Source organism: Bos grunniens, chromosome 8, assembly GCF_055505025.1.
Source record: "Bos grunniens cultivar Pamir isolate PY7600 chromosome 8, Bosgru_T2T1.0, whole genome shotgun sequence".
Lineage (NCBI taxonomy): Eukaryota > Metazoa > Chordata > Mammalia > Artiodactyla > Bovidae > Bos > Bos grunniens.
In genome coordinates this window covers 10,491,103-10,509,587 of record NC_141172.1, presented here as the reverse complement: position 1 = coordinate 10,509,587, position 18,485 = coordinate 10,491,103, and the positions used below count along the sequence as shown (strand labels likewise).

The 18,485-nt window shown below is 37.5% G+C and overlaps 1 long non-coding RNA gene across 4 annotated transcripts in view; it reads right to left on the bottom strand.

Annotated features, from left to right (window-relative positions):
- Positions 1–18,485, bottom strand: part of LOC147366665 (uncharacterized) — a 312,135-nt gene that overhangs the window by 102,064 nt on the left and 191,586 nt on the right. Inside the window, exons 8-9 of one of the 4 annotated variants that reach the window (XR_015169445.1) lie at positions 12,438–13,817; positions 7,632–8,004 (exon numbers count right to left, since the gene is read on the bottom strand). The exons of 2 other annotated variants lie outside the window; for them this stretch is intronic. This is a non-coding gene — a long non-coding RNA (uncharacterized LOC147366665). Of the gene's footprint in view, positions 1–7,631; positions 8,005–12,437; positions 13,818–18,485 lie in introns of those variants that run through there. One more of the 4 variants, XR_015169446.1, reaches the window with a different exon arrangement.

Here is an 18,485-nt window from a genome sequence, read left to right as displayed (position 1 = left end):
AAGTTCAATTTGACTTTGGTTTTAGGGACTTAACTAAGTCTGACGCGTATGAATCATTCTATCAGCACTTTTGTCTATGGGTTTTGTGGGAATAGAGCATCTAATAAATTTTTCATTAGTTTTTGTGCCCATTGACATTAATCATAAACTTTCTGTGTAAGAATCTCACATTAACAAAACTTGCCTTTGATTTAACATTTACTTAGTGGAGAATGTAAAACGAAAATACTAAGGCAAAACTGTACTCTAAAACACGGTTCACCATACACATTTCCTTGAAAATAAAAAATTTATTTACTCATGTGATATAGCTGTAGTATATTTAACTGGTGACTTTCTGCAAGTTTTTATTTTTATTTATGGGATACAGCTACCAAATTGTAGTTATAGAGAATATTTGGGATTGATACAGCATTTACCACATTTGTAAATGTGGAGGAAATATTTACTGGGATGAAAAAATAATCCCAGACTTTCAAATGAAGATTAAGAGCTTAATCTAAGTACAGGAATGTCAAACAAGTGCCAAAAGTATTTAAGAGTATAATATAAAACCACATTCAATTCTAACTGTAACTGTCAGCCTAACTGTAAATTGGAGAAGGCAATGGCACTCCGCTCCAGTACTCTTGCCTGGAAAATCCCATGGATGGAGGAGCCTGGTGGGCTGCCATCTATGGGGTCGCACAGAGTTGGACACGACTGAAGCGACTTAGCAGCAGCAGCAGCAACTGTAAGTTATATTGTTAACAGTATAATAAATACAGTTTATTCAGTGTTTACTATTCTTCAGGCAGTTTTAAGCATTTTGCATGAACTAATCAAGGAAATGTTATAACAATCCTATAAGGTAGGTACTATTATTAACTGTATTTTCCAATAACACTTTAAATATAAAATTAATAGGCAAAGCCAATTTAGTTTCAACTGTACTTTGAATCTCAGCTGTAAATATTACATTTTGAGGATAGTATTTGTCAAAATTATTTGTGATAAACTACATTATTGATTTAACTGATTATTTTTTATAATCACTGCTATAAAAAGATATCAAATGAAGTAGACATTGAGGTATTTTCCTGTGTTTGCTTTTGTCATGGTTACTTGTAAAAGAAAATAAATTGACAATTTTATAAGTTTGTCATCACATTTCAAATTGTGTCACTTTTGCCTGGAAATTTATTTTAACAATTTAAGTAATGTATGAGATATGATGTGTATATGAATGTGATGATCAAAATTTATACATGCTCGGGCACTACTGATATCATAGACAGAGTACTGTCCTAAATTAATGAAGTGGGTGTAGGATCTAATACTCATTTATGCCCAATGGATGCATCAGAGGAAAAAAAATGTATCTCCAAGCGAAATATGTACACCAACATCCACATACTTCAGTGAACACTATATCCAAACTCTGATTATAGGGACATTTTTAAAAGAACATTTTCTCCTCCATTAATTATGTCAGTTGCTTCCCCAGCAATTTACACTCATGAACCTTGGTTTCCAAGACATTTTATAATGACAACATAAATGAATGAACAGAGACTTTTCAGCCTTCCCTTTATATGAAAATGGCTAAGGGCACCTTTTAAGTGTTCCCATTGTTCTATCACTGTGTACTTCCTCTGAGAATAATTGCATTACCTTTGCCTACTCTGAGATATCCTTGAAAATAAAAACCAAGGTTTTATCTCAGAGGTAAATGTTCTGCAAACCAGAGACACTCGTTGCTGTACTTCCTAATTCCCTTGCTGAAGCCCATGACCTTCACTGTCATCAGTCCTGGAGAACAGCTTTCAAGCAGTTGCATTTTGGTGACTGAAAGTGAAATGCTTTGTTCAAACCACCACAAACAAGTCACAGAGCAAGTCTATTTACATGTTAATGGAATAGCAGAACAGAGATGCTTACAGCAACCAGAAGTTACCATCAAGATCCCTCACAGAGACTGTATAACTTTAGGTGGTATTTTACAGATGGCTCTTAAAATAACCAAAAGATGCCCTATTTTAACCTTACCTAATTCACTTATATAATGCAGATACAAGAATATTACACATCGGCCCTGCTCCCTGGTCCTGGCCCAGAATTCTTTCACAGTCAGGACATTCTTCCCTTGGAATGAGGTAGAAGATGATGGATGTGATATAAATTACCACTCTCAGGCCATAAATTACTTAGGCTGGGTCCCTGCCAAGACTCTTATCCAAGGAAACTCCAATGGGTCAGGTTGAGTACCAAGATACCCTTCAAACAGAACGGATATGCAAATTTTAGCAATCATATCTATAACCATAATTCATTCCTTTCATGAATTCATTTTCACATTTCACATTTTCCATTAGAACAGAGCCACTTCCCCACAGGACCATCTCACCCAAAATAATGCATAAGATGTAAGGACTTATCTCTGACTAATTCATCCCTTGCACCTCCTTGGAGAACTAGGGGAGGGTGGTTTCCTCATTATTCTCCTAATTGCATTATCTAATTTGGACAGACACAGTTTAATACTGAGGATCAAGGCATTCTTTGGGCTTTATCAGTTCTAAGTTATCTCTGATTTATTTAAATAAAACAATACATTAAGCCTCTAGTTAAACATGCCATATTAAAAACCCTTGTTTATCACCTTTCTCTCCCAGGAACACATTAAATGATCTTACAGGAATGAAAACAAAGTTTTAAGTTAGTACAGACAAATACAGGAGGGGAAAAAAAAAAAGATAGTAGCCATAGAATACTTTTACGGGGGTGACACAGAGAGAAAGAACTGATTTATTAAGGAACCCAACCAAGGCACCTGTAGGGAGAAATGCTAATGATAAGTGACAATATGCACCCCTGGTCAATGTGCTTAGGACTTGGAGACACAAAGTTCTTCAGTGGGCAAGGATCAAACTGGTTAAATATAAATATAAATATAAATATAAATATAGGAAGCAATTAGAATCCATGATCCTCCCTCTTACTTCTGAAAACCAATTGTACCCCATTCTTAGGCAGGGGGGTCAAATTTTTACTCTCTGGAGAAATTGACCTAGAGAGGTTTTGGACAACCAACATCAAAGAGGCAGGAACAAACCCCCTTATCTTTTTTAAAAAAAAAAAAAAAGAGAGAGAGAGAGACTATAACTATATAAAAGTTTGCAGGGCCACTGCATGATGCATAGTAGAATTCCAGGACGTCTTCACACTAAATGGTGGGGCCTTCAACTACTCTCATCCACTCAGCTCACAGAAGACCAGAATATTTTACCACCACTTTCCCTCCATGCCTGAAGAGAAGAGTGGAAGGTTTAAAAGATTTTCACATATTTATGCTTGAAAGTCTGCCCAATGAACCAGCTAACTCAACTACTAATCACTCTATAATATTAATAAAACCATGTGAGGTAGGGGCCCAACTTTATTCTTTTGCATGTGGATATCCAGCTGCCAAACACCATTTGTTGAAAAGACTCATAATGCTGTTTGTTTCTCTTTATCTCCCTACTGCTTGGTTCTGGAGGCATATTCAGCTGTGGCAGTGCATGCAAAAAGAGAAACTAAAGCTCTAGGCTATCGGCCATCAGACCTAGAAGAGGGCCCTTTGGGAATGAGAGAGTGTCAAAGATATTGAGGAGAGGGCTCGATGCGTATGAATCTGACATGAACAAATCCCAAAGCTTTGGTAACCAAAAATCACAGAGCAGAAATCTGTGTAGTTTCCAAAGTGGGCAACCAAAGCAGGTCTAAAGAATAGAGCAAAGTGAGAAATGAACTGAGTTGGATCCACAGACCACAAGACATGGGTTAGAACTTGTGTTCTGAAGTTAATTTAGTTGTCTGCTAAAATAAAGGAAAATATACACAATGTCTCTAGGATTTAAATAAGATGTAAGAATCTATTAATATAATATTCAGAATCTCCAGGATATAATATAAAATTACTTGTTATATGAAGAATGAAGAAAATCTCAACAACTCACAAAGTAAGAGGCAAGCAACAGACACCAATCCAAAGGTGACACACATGTTGGAATTATGATGCAAAGACTTCCAAAGCAGCCATGATAACCAGGCTCTGAGACCTAAAGACCAACACTGAAAGGATGGATCATCTCAGCATGGAAATATAAGGTATAAATTGAATAAAATGGAAATTTTAGAGCTGAAAAACACAAAAAACAAAATTTAAAATACAGCTGATGAACCCAACAGCAGAATAGAGATGGCTAAAGAGTCAGTGAACTTAAACCTAGATAAACAGAAATGATTCAATTTGTACCAAAAAGGAAAAAAAAAATTGAAATAAAATGATCATACCCTCTCCCATGGAACTGTGTAAAAATGCTACAAGGTTTAACTTTCATGTTACCAACATCTCAGAAGAGGAAAACAAGGAGGGTAGTTTAGAAAAAAAAAAACTAAAGAAGTAATACATAGAAACTTTGAAAAATATATAAACTTACAGGTTCATAAAGCTTAGTAAAACCCAAAGATGATAAACTCAAAGAAGTTCATGCCCAGACATGCTATAATCAAACTGATGAAAACCAAATTCTACCACCCCTTCCACATGCATGAAAGCAGTCAGAGGAAAAAAGCATATTATATACAGGGAATATATAATTGGAATGACTATCATCAGAAATCAAGGAGGCTGTTAAGCAGTAGGACAACACTTTTAGAGAGTCTACCAAAAATAGCTATTAACCTTGAATTCTATATCCAGTGAAAATATCCTTTAGGAATGAAGGTGAAATAAAGATGTTCTCAGATAAATAAAAACAGAGACTTCATCATTGGTACACCTGCTCTAGAACAAATGAAAGTATTTGAAATTGATCAAAATTGAAAGCACAGCATATCAAAATTTGTGGAATGCAGCTAAATAGTGCTTAGAGTAAAATATATAGCATTCAATGCTTATATTAGTAAATAAGAAAGGTCTCAAATCAATCACCCAACCTTCCACCCACAGAAACCAGAGAAAAAGAAGAGCAAAATAATCCCAAAGCAAGCAGAAAGGAGGAAATGGTAAGAGCAGATCAATGACACTAAGCACAGAAAAAAAATAGAAAAAAAAATATGAACATAAGAGCTCACTAAAAAATATATATATATATATCAATCTCCAGTAAAACTGACAGAAAAAAAATGATGTACAAATGACCAGTTTGAGAAGCAAAATGGGAGATACCACTACATACCACACAAACAACCAATACAATATTGTAAAGTAAAAATAAATAAATAAATAAAAATAAAATAATTAAAAAAAAAAAAGAGTAAGGTATTAGTACAAACAACTCTATGCACATGATGTTGACAACTTTGATGAAATGAGCCAATTTCTCAAAAGCTACAATCTATCAAAACTCTCCAAGGTGAAATGTAAAAATGACCAAAACTCTGGAAGGGGCAGATATTTCGAACAGACAAAACTGAAGCAAATAAACCAATTTTTTGTGCTTGTTGAAGATACTGTGCACATGAAGTCTTTAAGATGAACAAAAGTTTTCCTAACCAGGGAACCAAGTTATTTAGTATGGAGCTTGAAAGGAAGGCTTAACAACTTTGGAATCATTGGAGATAACTTTAAATTTTAGATTTTTTGCATGTGTACATAGAGCATTCCCTGAAATTAGAAAGATATTCTAATTATATATAATCTAGTATCTGGGCTTCCCTGGTAGCTCTGATGGTAAAGAGTCTGCCTGCAATTCAAGAGACCCAGGTTCAGTCCTTGGGTTGGGAAGATCCCCTGGAGAAGGGAATGGCAACCCATTCCAGTATTCTTGCCTGGAGAACGCTATGGACAAAGGAGCCTGGTGGCCTACAGTCCATGGGGTTGCAAACAGCTGGACATGACTGAGCAACTGACACGGTATTATCTATATAATAAGAATAATAATATCTAATATTAAAATTATGCATTAATATTAATATATAGACAATCAATATGAATATATAACTGATATTGTTAATTATTAATATCAATATACTGTATAATATCTAATGCAAACATTAGATTATATAATTAGAATATCTTTCTAACCCATGACATGGGTAAACCTAAGGGATCTAAACCTCTGCTCAGAGACATGCTTGGTATTTGAATGCGGGTAGATGAGAAGTTCCTGCCAACCCATCACACTGCTATACTGATGCACCCTGAGATATCACAGGACACTCAACACTAATCCTCCCCACATGCATATCCCAGTCTCCACAGGGGAGGAGGATGCTGGAGGGACATGAGACTTCTCTCCCCAGTTCAACCTGATCACCACTCCAGGTGGAAGATGGCAGAGGTCTAGAGCAGAGCTGGGGTAAGGGAGGCCAAGCAAAGCCTGAGGCATCAGGGATTGATAGCAGGGGGCAATCGTCTATCCTAGGGAGGTAAGGAGGCTGCAGGAGGCAAGTCCACGCAAGCTCTCCCTCTACATGTGCTCCATTGTCCCATTGGACTTTAATTCTAAATCGTAAATTTAAGATAAAATAATTACAAATTTCAAGATGTCAACCATAGAACATTAGCCCCCAATCATGGGACCCTTCTGAACATGGAGCCTTAATGCAGCTGCACAAGTGGCACATCCTAAATGCAAAGGCGGAAAGTTTCCACAACACAGGAGATGTTGTGTAAGGAAAACAGCAGTGGGCTGAGGGATGAGGAGGCCTTTGATCTACTGTTGGTTTGACTGCTATTTTGCTACGTGTCACTATATTTCTTTGAGCCTCAGTTTGCACATCCATAAAATAAGAAACTTCACAAGGTCTATTGTACTAAGTATGACTCTCTAGAAGTGAGACCATAGAATATGTATCTTTATGCAGGCCTCTAGGCTTTTGCTATCAAAGTATGGTGCACAGACCAGCAACTGAGTATTATCTGAGAATGTGTTTCAAATGCAGAATATCAGGCCCCACCCTAGACCTGCTGAATCAGGATACTTATTTTTATCAAGATCCACAGGTAACAGGAACATTAAAGTTTGAAAGCATTACTGTAGATGATTTCACAATAAGCCAAGTAATAGGGACCACCGACGCAGAGTACCACAAAGGCCTCATTCAGCAACCAACATCACAACTTTATGCAACAGCTAAATGCCAACAGTGGTTAATGCACACGTTAGGAAATTTGGTAAATTCATTAAGCAAGGACTTGCTTTCACTTATGTTTTAAGTAAAAAATGTGTGTTTAAAAGGTTTCATTCCATCTTCATTCTGTTCTCATTTCATGTTTCTTAGTAATAGCCTGTTCATAAAATAAATTGATTTAATTTTCCACTATGTTTAGGAAAAAGAGGAAGAGGTCTTACATTAGTATTTTCACCAACCAGTCTCTGAAACTTAAATATATAGCTTCCCTTAAAGTAGACTTGTTTATTAAAATACTTATTACTAATGATGATTTTATGATAGCTTTTTTCTAACTTCAGCTTTATTTTCTCTTTAGCTTCAGCATCTATATTACATTTCTAAAAGCAAAGGGATTGAGCTAGATTAAATTCATCCTGAAATTTTATCCTGTATAGTTAGGGAAAGCACATAGACTGAAACCGCCACCTTGGCCAGGAACCATAGTAACCATTTGTGTGAGTTATTTTATGACAGGAGGTCATGGTAAGGAACACCGAATGAATAAGCTACCACTCACCAGAAGAGTTTGGGAAAGGTCAAAAGGAGACACCACGTGTCTAACCACTTCCCAGAATCCTTGCTGGCATCCAACTTGGCTGAGGAATGCATACACTGCCAGGAAGGACTCTGAGTCAGAATGATTAGCCAAAGACAACTCAGAAACCAATCCCATTCCATAAAACCCAAGCCCATGAGCCACGTGGCAGAGCAGTTCTCCTGGGTTCCCTTACCTCCTGGTTCTGCCTGGGCGTCATTTCCAATAAAATCTCTTGCTTTGTCAGCATGTGTGTCTCCTCAGACAACTCATTTCTGAGTGTTAGCCAAGAGTGCACTTTCGGGCCCTGGAAGGGGTCCCCCTTCCTGCAACAGTATCATTGTTTAGGTAAATATGCTAATTTCCACAGAAACTAGAGATAGGTCTTTGATCAATTTCCCATATTATGTGCTTCATACCCAACAGTCTCTTCAGACTGCTAATAAGTACTGACTACAGGAATCTACACATTCTTCCTGGCAGAGCCTGCACTCCATATGTTTCAACATGAAGAACATCAGGAAGTAATTTTTTCTCTCAAATAATTTATGTTGATATACATTGATAAAAGGCATAAGGTGATGACTTTTCAGTCAGCTCAGTCCTAGGGTCTTAATTCTTTAATTCTGAAGCTTCTTGGGGCCTAGCACATTTCTTATGATGGATGTAAAGGGAAGGGCATAGAACAGTTTGGTAAGTAGCATCATGAGTTATTGGCCCAGAGTCCAGGGAGAACATTGGTGGGCTAGCTTATAGTGAAGTGGGTTTTTGCTCTTTCTTGGTCCATTTTTTCAAGCATTTGCTGAGAGGATTTCAGACTGGCCTCGTAGCTAATGTAGACCAGAATTCTTTTGAAAATTTGAGAGTATGTCAAATGAGTTGAACTGATATGTTTTTCACTTGCTTTCTCTTTCTTTACCTCAATTCCTGAGTACAGAGGAGTAGTAGGTGAAGATTAGAGAGAAGGTTAGAAAGATCCTCAACCACTGCTTTCTGAGATGAATGAAAAGAGTGCTGACCTATGAACAGGTAATGAATGATTGGTTATTTCAAGTTATGGGAACCACTTCTGTCCCTGCTACTACAAATTACAAGTGTGAGCAGAACCATCCTTATACCCAACATCAGGGGCCTCTACCCCTCCTCACCCCTCCTCTGATTGTGCCCCTCCTTGTGGATTAAGAAATCCACAGGAGCAAATGCATGTAGTTAATACAGAGTGCACACCCCCAGACCCCCTACTTCTAGACCAGACTTGGGATACGAGGGAAACTGAAATTTCCACCCAGACTGTCCTGCACACACTTGCAGAGCCTGTGTGGGTCTGCTTTTTTGAGGTGGACTTCAGGTCGCATGTGTGTGTCTCCAGGCCAAAGGGAAGCCAGCTGTTGGCGGGGAGGTGATGGATAGGGTGTGGCTACAGGGCCTGGAGTATCTACACAGTTATGCGTAAGGCCCTTCAGGGCACAAGAGATAGCCTAGGGTGTGAAGAGAAGGGAGCTGGGATATGAGTCACATCTTGGAAATACAAGGAGACCAAGAGTTCTCAATTCAAAGCTGGGCTTGTTCATCACTACCATTTTTCCAGATTCCATAAATAGGCATTAGTATATGAGTTTTTTTTATCTTTCTAACTTATTTCACTCTGTATAACAGGCCCTAGGTTTGTCCACCTCAGTTCAACTGACTCAAATTCATTCCTTTTCATGGCCATGTAATATTCCATTGTATATACGTACCCCAACTTCTTTATCCACTCATCTGTCCATGGGAATAGAGATGCAAATGTAGAGAAGAGACTTGTGGACACAGTGGGGGAAGGAGAGGGTGGGATGAATTCAGAGAGTCGCACTGAAATGCACACATGTGTATATGTGTAAAACATATACCTAGTGGAAACTTGCTATATGACACAAGAACCTCGGTCTGGTGCTCTGTGTTAAACTAGAGGGGCGGGATGAAGGGGTGGGGTTGGAGGAAAACTCAAGAGGGAGGGGATATATGTATACATAAGGTTGATTCATGTCATTGTACAACAGAAACTCACACAACATTGTAAAGTAATTATCATTCAATTAAATTAAAAAAAAAACTTGCTTGATAAAGGTAGATTTCTCAGGATACAAGGATAAAAATATAGTTTAACAGTTTGTTGCTGTTGCTAAGTCACTTCAGTTGTGTCCAACTCTGTGCGACCCCATAGACAGCAGCCCACCAGGCTCTGCTGTCCCTGGGATTCTCCAGGCAAGAAGACTGGAGTTGGTTGCCATTGCCTTCTCCAATGCATGAAGGTGAAAAGTGAAAGTGAAGTCGCTCAGTCGTGTCCAACTCTTCGAAACCCCATGGACTGCAGCCTACGAGGCTCCTCTGTCCATGGGATTTTCCAGGCAAGAGTACTGGAGTGGGGTGCCATAACACTTAGATTTATGGACCTACATTGATATCTGTGTCCTAAGACCCACAAGCATTAAAACCAGGCATGATTATGAGACATATTTGCCAAAGGGCACATATTTTCATTAGTCCAGGTTTACACTATAGCTAAAGCACAAGGCAATGGCACCCCACTCCAGTACTCTTGCCTGGAAAATCCCATGGACGGAGGAGCCTGGTGGGCTGCCATCTATGGGGTCACACAGAGTCAGACACGACTGAAGCGACTTAGCAGCAGTAGCAGCAAAGCACAAGGAACATGAAAACATTGCCCCTCTTTGAATTTCAGTTCTGCAACTTACTAGCTGAATGACTCTGTTCTTGTTCTTAAACCTCTCTAAATCTGCCTCATTTCTAAAATGAAAATAGTAATGCTGAGTACAACAGATTTTATTTTGAATGACAGATAAATCAGTAAGAGGTTTTAAATATAAAAATACATACTGGATGTTCTACCATGGACTCTATCTTTGCTGTCTAGAGAGAAAAAGATATGAGTCTCAAGAGAGTACAGGTAATATTATTAAGACATATATCCTGTGCCAGCAACTAATTTTTCCCTTTAAGAATTTTCTTGTGGAGTTTATCTATGCAGAGGCACAAAGTTTCTCCTGACTAATGCATATTAACTCTTCATAAATTTCAGTTTTAGCATGCTGAACTCATTCTATGACACATGAAGAAGAAGTCACTGATAGATGCAGAAAGTCTTCTGGCTCAGATGTCAGAAAATTTTTGAAGTAGAAGAACATTTATAGTTCCTTCATTCCTTTCTTCACCTTTGTCCCCTCAAATTTTTACTTTTCTTTAAGTAACTTATTCATGAGAGAAATAAATCTTAGAATATAAAATTTTTTCAGCTTTAGAACATCAAGTAACTGCTCCCATTTTAGTGGTCATGGGAATCTATCTTTCCTCTCTTGAGCATATTCTGTGATGGGTTTTACATACTTGTTTAAACTGCTTATTGCTGCTTCATAGAGAAATCCTAAGTAACATTTACACAGATTTTCACATCTTCTCTTAGCATAAATTATAACACTTTTTCTTTAATGCAAATAGAAAAACCATACCTTTTAAAAATATATATTGAAATATTAACTAGAAATTTTATTGAATACTTACATGACAGAACATTAACTTTATTTAATGTTCTCATCTTTTCTCCCCTCCTCTCTGTCATATGAATCATCTATATTTTCAATATTACTTATAGCCCTACCTATTTCTGCTCCACACTCTTTAAAGACTGAGCAAATTCTATCTCCCCTTCTTCATTAATTACCCTCTCAAATCATTGATCTTAAGAGGCATATACTTTTAACCAGACATTTTTCTACAAACTTCACTCTATCTTTCAGGTTAGTTGAAGTATACTGAGACCTACATTTCAGAATCCCATCACCATCTGGTTCGGTTAGAGCTGGCCAAAAGAGGAACCTATCAGAGGCTTAGAAGGTAGAAATTCTAAATGATAACAAAATAATGGGAATCATTGTTATTACTACCAATTTGTATTACTGATACAGATGGTCCAAACAACCCAATGGATTTAATAGGGAGGGTGTTTGAATGTCTACAATATCTACATTTAATGCAAGAATAAATCAGAGTTCTCAGAGGATATGATTTTCCCAAATCATATGTTTACCAAGTAGAAGTTACCAGCTATTATACAGTCTCCACCACTTTATGGTCCACCTAGGATTCTATAGAAATAGCTGACATGCATCTATTTAGGGAAGTAGAAGAGATGGAAATAGTGCATATACTAAAGGCAGTCTTAGTAGAAAGCTTCCAATTTGTGCTTTAGTGAAAGGCAAATACCAGAGATGTCTGCATATGTTTATGCCTCTAATATATGAGTAGGCATTAAAAATCATCTTGATTACTTAAACTATTAAGGCTGAAAGAGTTGTCAACTATTCTCAATGCTACATAAGCAAAATCAAATAACCTTATATGAAATTAAGTGTACTGAATATTAGTACATCTTTGCCTGACCTGAATCCTGTTGTTTACAGAGATAAGAATGAAAAGGTCTCCATATTAATGTCTGGTTATTAAAATTGCCTGTTAAAATAAGACAACTTTCCACATTAATAAATACCATCACTTTATGCTGTAAACTTACAATTGTCTGTAGAAGGCCCCTGAGAGTAAATTAATTAAACCTCTGTTCCATTATGGTGTCAGTTAATTTGGAAACTCATTATTTATTTGGCACTAATTTAGCCTAGCAAATTAATTAGGAAGAGCATGGGAAAATAGATGATTCAACATAAAGTCCAAATCAAGACAAAGAGGCAAGATCAAGGGAACTTACTGAGAGACAAGGGACAGTTTCACCATCTTCAGGAGGGCCTTCTGTTTTCCCAAAGACAGCCAACACAGTGCAGAGAAGCTGCTCAGAAATGGAATTAGGAAACCAGAATCAGGAATGGTCTTGAAGAAAAACATTTCCTCCTGTACAGGGGGCTGTTACAAAAGGCTGCATTCCATAGTGTGTTCACAGAGCTCTTCCTGACTTCATCCTTCTTCACAATCAGACTAAGACCCAAGGTACAGCTGGCCACTGATCAACAGTCTCTGACCTCGGGCATGTTGGGATATTGGGAATATAGTCTCTGCAAGGGTTTGAAAAGAAAGAACCTATTTGTGGCTGAGAAGAGAAGTTACTCTTGCAGATACCAAAAGAAGTGATCTGGTGGTACCTGATGGCTACCTGTATTCCCAGATGGTGTCACCTGAAGAAAATAACGCTTGAGGCAAAGACTTTTTCTGCCTTCCTCAAAGGTTCAGGGGAGTCCAGGAAAATTAAAGAAAAAGTTTTTCAGTTCATCTTGATCACTAGAATTCGGAATCTTGTCTTCTCATTGATGAAGTTTGCCAGACTTTACCTTGGTAAGGGTCTTCATGAGAAAGGGGAGGTGCACACTGGTAATATGTGGCATGATCATCTGAACGTCTATTAATTAAAGGTTTATTCCATCAAAAAGGACATGTTCATGATCCAGAAGAATACATGCACCCCAATGTTCACTGCAGCACTGTTTACAATAATAGCCAGGACATGGAAGCAAATTTAATGTCCATTGACAGAGGAATGAATAAAGATGTGTTATATATATACAATGGACTATTACTCAGTCATTACAAAGAATTAAATAATACCATCTGCAGCAACACAGATTGATCTAGAGATTGTCATACTGAATGAAGTAAGTCAGACAGAGAAGGAGAAATATTGCATGATATCCCTTATATGTGAAATCCAAAAAGAAATTATACAAATGAAATTACTTACAAAACAAAAGAAGACTCCTAGATTTAGAGAACAAATTTATGGTTGCTGGGTATGAGATAGGGAGTTTGGGATGGACATGAACACACTGCTGTATTTAAAGTAGATAACCAACAAGGACCTACTGTATAGCACATGAAACTCTGCTCAATGTTATGTGGCAGCCTGAATGGGAAGGGAATTTGAGGGAGAATAGATCATGTATATTTATGGCTGAGTCCCCTCGCTATTCACCTGAAGCTATCACAACACTGTTAATTAACTATACCCCAATACAAAATAAAAAGTTTAAAAAAAGGGACAGGCCCACTATTTAATAGACATCAGTCACTGGCCTGCATACTCCTCTCACTCAATGGAGAACCTGGTAAACAGCTTCCTTTTCTTCAGGGAGCTTTCGATCTGGAGGGGAAACACAATTAAATGCATAAGTGAATGTATAATTACAAAGTTTGAGAAACAGTATAAAGGAACCTAAAGATATGGAAAAACTTGGGGGACCTAATTTAGATTGAGGGATCAGGGAATCCTTCTCTCAAGAAGTTCCATTTAAGCTGAGACTTGAAGAACAAATAAGAATCATCCCACATTGTAGAAGATAGAGAAGAGACTGTTGAGTTAGAATGAGAACTGGAACTGGAGCCATGAATCAGGTTGGATCAGGCAGGGTTGGGACCATGTTAACATTTTCTATGTGTCCTCAGGGCAATGGAAAATGATTAATGAAATGGCATGATATTAACTGGCCTATAAGGTCATAATGGCTTTTGCTGAGTGAAAAAAAAAAAAAGTAGAGGAAAGGCAAATAGAAGCTTTCAATTCAATAGTCACCTCAGGCCTCAGGCAGTCATGATCAGCTTTTCTGTCAGAGGCTTTTCTTGGTATTTATATTTCAATTTTCTTCATATTTTTACATATTTTTAAAATTTGTGATGCAAGGTTTTTTATAGTAAGAAATTATCTCAAAAAGCTATTCTGCTGTAGCTAATACACCTAAGTCTTGGTGATTCCATAAGCACCCCATGCATGTGAAGAAGTATTTCAAGGGAAAAGCTGTATTTTTTTCTCTGACAGAACAAAGACCTATTGACAACATGCTGTGCAGCTTTGCCTGTTCTCTCTCCGTGATGAAACACCATAGCAAGCACATAAATCAGATATTAATAGGTCAGATTTATATCAAGAAAATAACTTTTTATTCTATTGAAAAAATAATGCAGCAAAGTGTTGGAGTCCAAGAAATAATTTCCTGTAGTGACGGATTACCTTTTACTAGTCACTGTGATCCTAAGATCTACTCAATGTTTGCATATAATTGAGGAAATTAATGAGAAATTTTTATGTTTTCACTGAATTGAAACCATACCACCTGAATTTTCTACTGAAATTTCTTTCATGAGGAACTTAGTTTTGTTTTTTGTTTGTTTGTTTTTAACTAAAACTCAAATGCAGGTTATGTAAAGAATTTTAATAATTGCTTTAAATAAAGGAAGGAGGGATTAAATTCTTTTGTAAGAATGCACTTAGATTAACAACTTTAAATTGTCTCTTTACTGTTCGTTGATGCCCATAGTTTTTCATTTAATCATATCTATGATCCCTTAATAAGGGGTCAATAATAACCCCTGATTAATGAGAACTTAATTAGTCATCATTAAGAATGTGAATGTAGGCTTCCCTGGTAGCTCAGATGGCAAAGAATGTGAATGCAGGAAGCAAAAATTATATAATTTTCAATAGACGAGACTGCTTTTCTCCCTTTTCTCTTATAACTCTCTCTCTTATATGGTCAATAGTGACTAACATGATAGAATACTGAGATATTTATTGGCTTATTTCCCAGAGACTTTTGGGCACTGATGCTTTTTCTTCTGATTAATTTGAGAAAAAATATCTGATACTAGTACTATATAGAATCTGGTTTTTTTTTTCTTTTCTTTTCTTTTTTTTTTTTTCAGAAGAGAAACATGGGACAGAAGAAAGAGTGAGATACATCTGCAATCTGAATTTGGGTCTGGTGGTAAAATGTAGTCAAGAAGCGTGATTCAAATACCAAATATGAGTGGTCTTGGCGATGGAAGTTTTGTGTGCTCATTTTATGTGTTGTGCTCACCAAACTAGTATTTACTTAGTGCTACAACTGTGATAGATACAGTGGGAGGCAGAAAGATAAATTACATATAGATCCTACCGTCATGAAGCTTACACTCTAATAAGAGATTTAATACATGGTAAAAGAGGCCATGGGCTTTCCTGGTGGCTCAGTGGTAAAGAGTCCTCCTGCCAATGCAGGAAACCTAGGTTTGATCCCTGGGCCAGGAAGATCCTTTGGAGAAGGGAAAGGCTAGAGTCAGACACAATTTAGTGACTAAACGACCACAAAAAGAAGCCATAATAAGTTGTAATAAATGACACTGTACAAATAAGGTGCTAACAGGATTTAAGAGAAGGGAAGTAGTTGCTACTGGCTTAGGCAAACAGGTGAACATAAATAAAACGTTTGAATAAAATGTAAGATTTCAATCACCTGGTTGTTCTAGCATACTAGTTCTCAGTTTTTAGTTTTTGTTCTTGTTCTAAGAACTGTTTTACACTCTTAAAAATTATTGAGGACCCCCAAAAGGAGTTTTTATATAGGCTATACCTACTGATGCTTTCTGTATTCAAGACTGAAACAGATAGACTGCTTGTATGCTAATATAAATAATAAGTTATTGAAAATATATCTTCTGAAACAAAAAATTTCAAGGAGAAGCATGTCTTCATTTTACCTCTTTTGCAAATCTTTTTCATATCTGACTTGAGAAAAAATAGCTGAATTGTTATATATATCCTGCCTTCAATCTGTGATGATGCATTGATTTTGTTAAGTAAATGATTTTTAAAAATTCAGCTTCAAAAATATAAGTGATTTGCAAAGGGAGGAATATTTGTATACAGTTTTGTGTGTTCTTCTTTAATACCACACAAAACCTCAACAAGTGACTATGGATATGTAAATTATACAAACATCACTTATGTCCCAGTCACAGGAGATTATTAGGTATGCCTAGCATGAAAGAGAGGCAATGGCACCCCACTCCAGTACTCTTGCCTGGAAAATCCCATGGACGGAGGAGCCTGGTAGACTCTGTCCATGGGGTCTCGAAGAGTTGGACACGACTGAGAGACTTCACTTTCACTTTTCACTTTCATACATTGGAGAAGGAAATGGCAACCCACTCCAGTGTTCTTGCCTGGAGAATCCCAGGGACGGTGGAGCCTGGTGGGCTGCCGTCTATGGGGTTGCACAGAGTCAGACATGACTAAAGTGACTTAGCAGCAGCAGCATGAAAGAGAATGCAGGATGTTACTCGATGGTATGCTCAGAGAGAAAACAAGAGAGGTGGAACACTGGCCATAAATGACTAGAGGTGATCACAAGGGAGTCTGCCTCAGAGTTGAGTGCCCAGTCAACTTCACTTCCATGGTATATAAATACCCTTCTCCTTTTAGCTTACTACATCATGAAATATTGATATAATTAAATGTAATCAGGTGATAACTCTGCCTAAAACTCTTAAAGGTCCAGCCGTGGCTTCAGTAAAATTCACTTAAAAGATAAAGGCTACTTATCTCAACATGAAATGCAAGTCAGATTGTTGCCTAAATTCTTCCTCTTTCTGCATATTTGTCTCCCAACACCCTTGGCCTTGCAACATATGTAATAGCAAACTCTTTCCAGCGGCCTCTTCTCCTCTCCATTCAAATACCATGCTTTTTCTCAACTACGTATTGGCTCATGCCATCGGGAAGATCCCTTGGACAAGGGCATGACAACCCACTCCAGTATTCTTGCCTGAAGAATCCCATGGACAGAGGAGCCTGGCGGGCTACAGTCCATGCTGTCACACAGAGTTGGACATGATTGAAGTGATCTGGCATGCATCCTCACATCTCTCCTATGTATAGAGGTAATTCTTAATCAACCTTTAATATTCAAGGGACACTGTCTGCCATGGTTCTTCACGTTTGTGTTAAGATTCACTCCTCTGAGCTCCCATCTTATTCAATCTGTCATCTGTCATTAAACTTCCTATTTACCATCTTGCCTTCCAATTCATCATTAATTTGGCTGTGACTGCAGCACAAATGTCTTCATGACAGGGCATGTGTGATATGAAAGTCTGTATTCTGATGCCTAGAACAAAGTTAGGCACACAGTGGACACCCAAAATGTTTGTGGACATAATGCTCAATTTTCCATTTTAAAATTTACTTTCAGTGCCCATATTTGATTGACTTATGTACTCCCCTTCTAACATGATAGGTGTTTTTTTTCCCAAACAGGACCCAAATAATTCCAGAAGCAAATCACCTAATGTGGCTAGCTGCAAATTAAAAGCACTTGTCAGTTGGTGCCATGGCACTGTGCAGGTTGTTTTTCTTCCAGGGCTGACTTTCTGACACTAAATGATCAATATCTCAGTCTGAAGCTTCTTGCAGTCCAGAAGCAAATGATTCATACTTCTTGTTATTATATTAATGCATGAGGAACACAATAAAACTTCCAAGAAGCCATAATACATCCACAACATCATAACTTTCTCTCATCACCTAGAGTCAATGGATCATTACTCCTGATATGTATTGATTCAGGCTGTCAGCAGTGGAGTTTACATTCACTGTCACTCATGGTCTTTAGGGCAATAACTGTCATACTCACCTTACTGCTTTCACATATGAAACTACACTTGACTCCATGCAAACACTGCATATTCTTCTCCCTGATGATAAGAACTTACTCTGTCCAGGGTGCTGAGGATGGGAAGAAAAGAGGCTCTTGTCTAAGGTCCAACAGTTTTCCCCCAACTGTGCTAAGACCTTTACACTTAAACATGCTGTTGTTTAATCTTAACAGCAAAAACGTGAGGGACTTGCTGTTATTATCTTCATTTTATAGATAAGAAAATCAAGGCTCTGTATGACTGATGATGAACACTACTTCTGTGTTGAGGACACAAATGTCCCTAATTTGAATCTCAACCCTTATCTGCCCCTGCTTGTCCCTTGGAGACCACTCCTGACCTT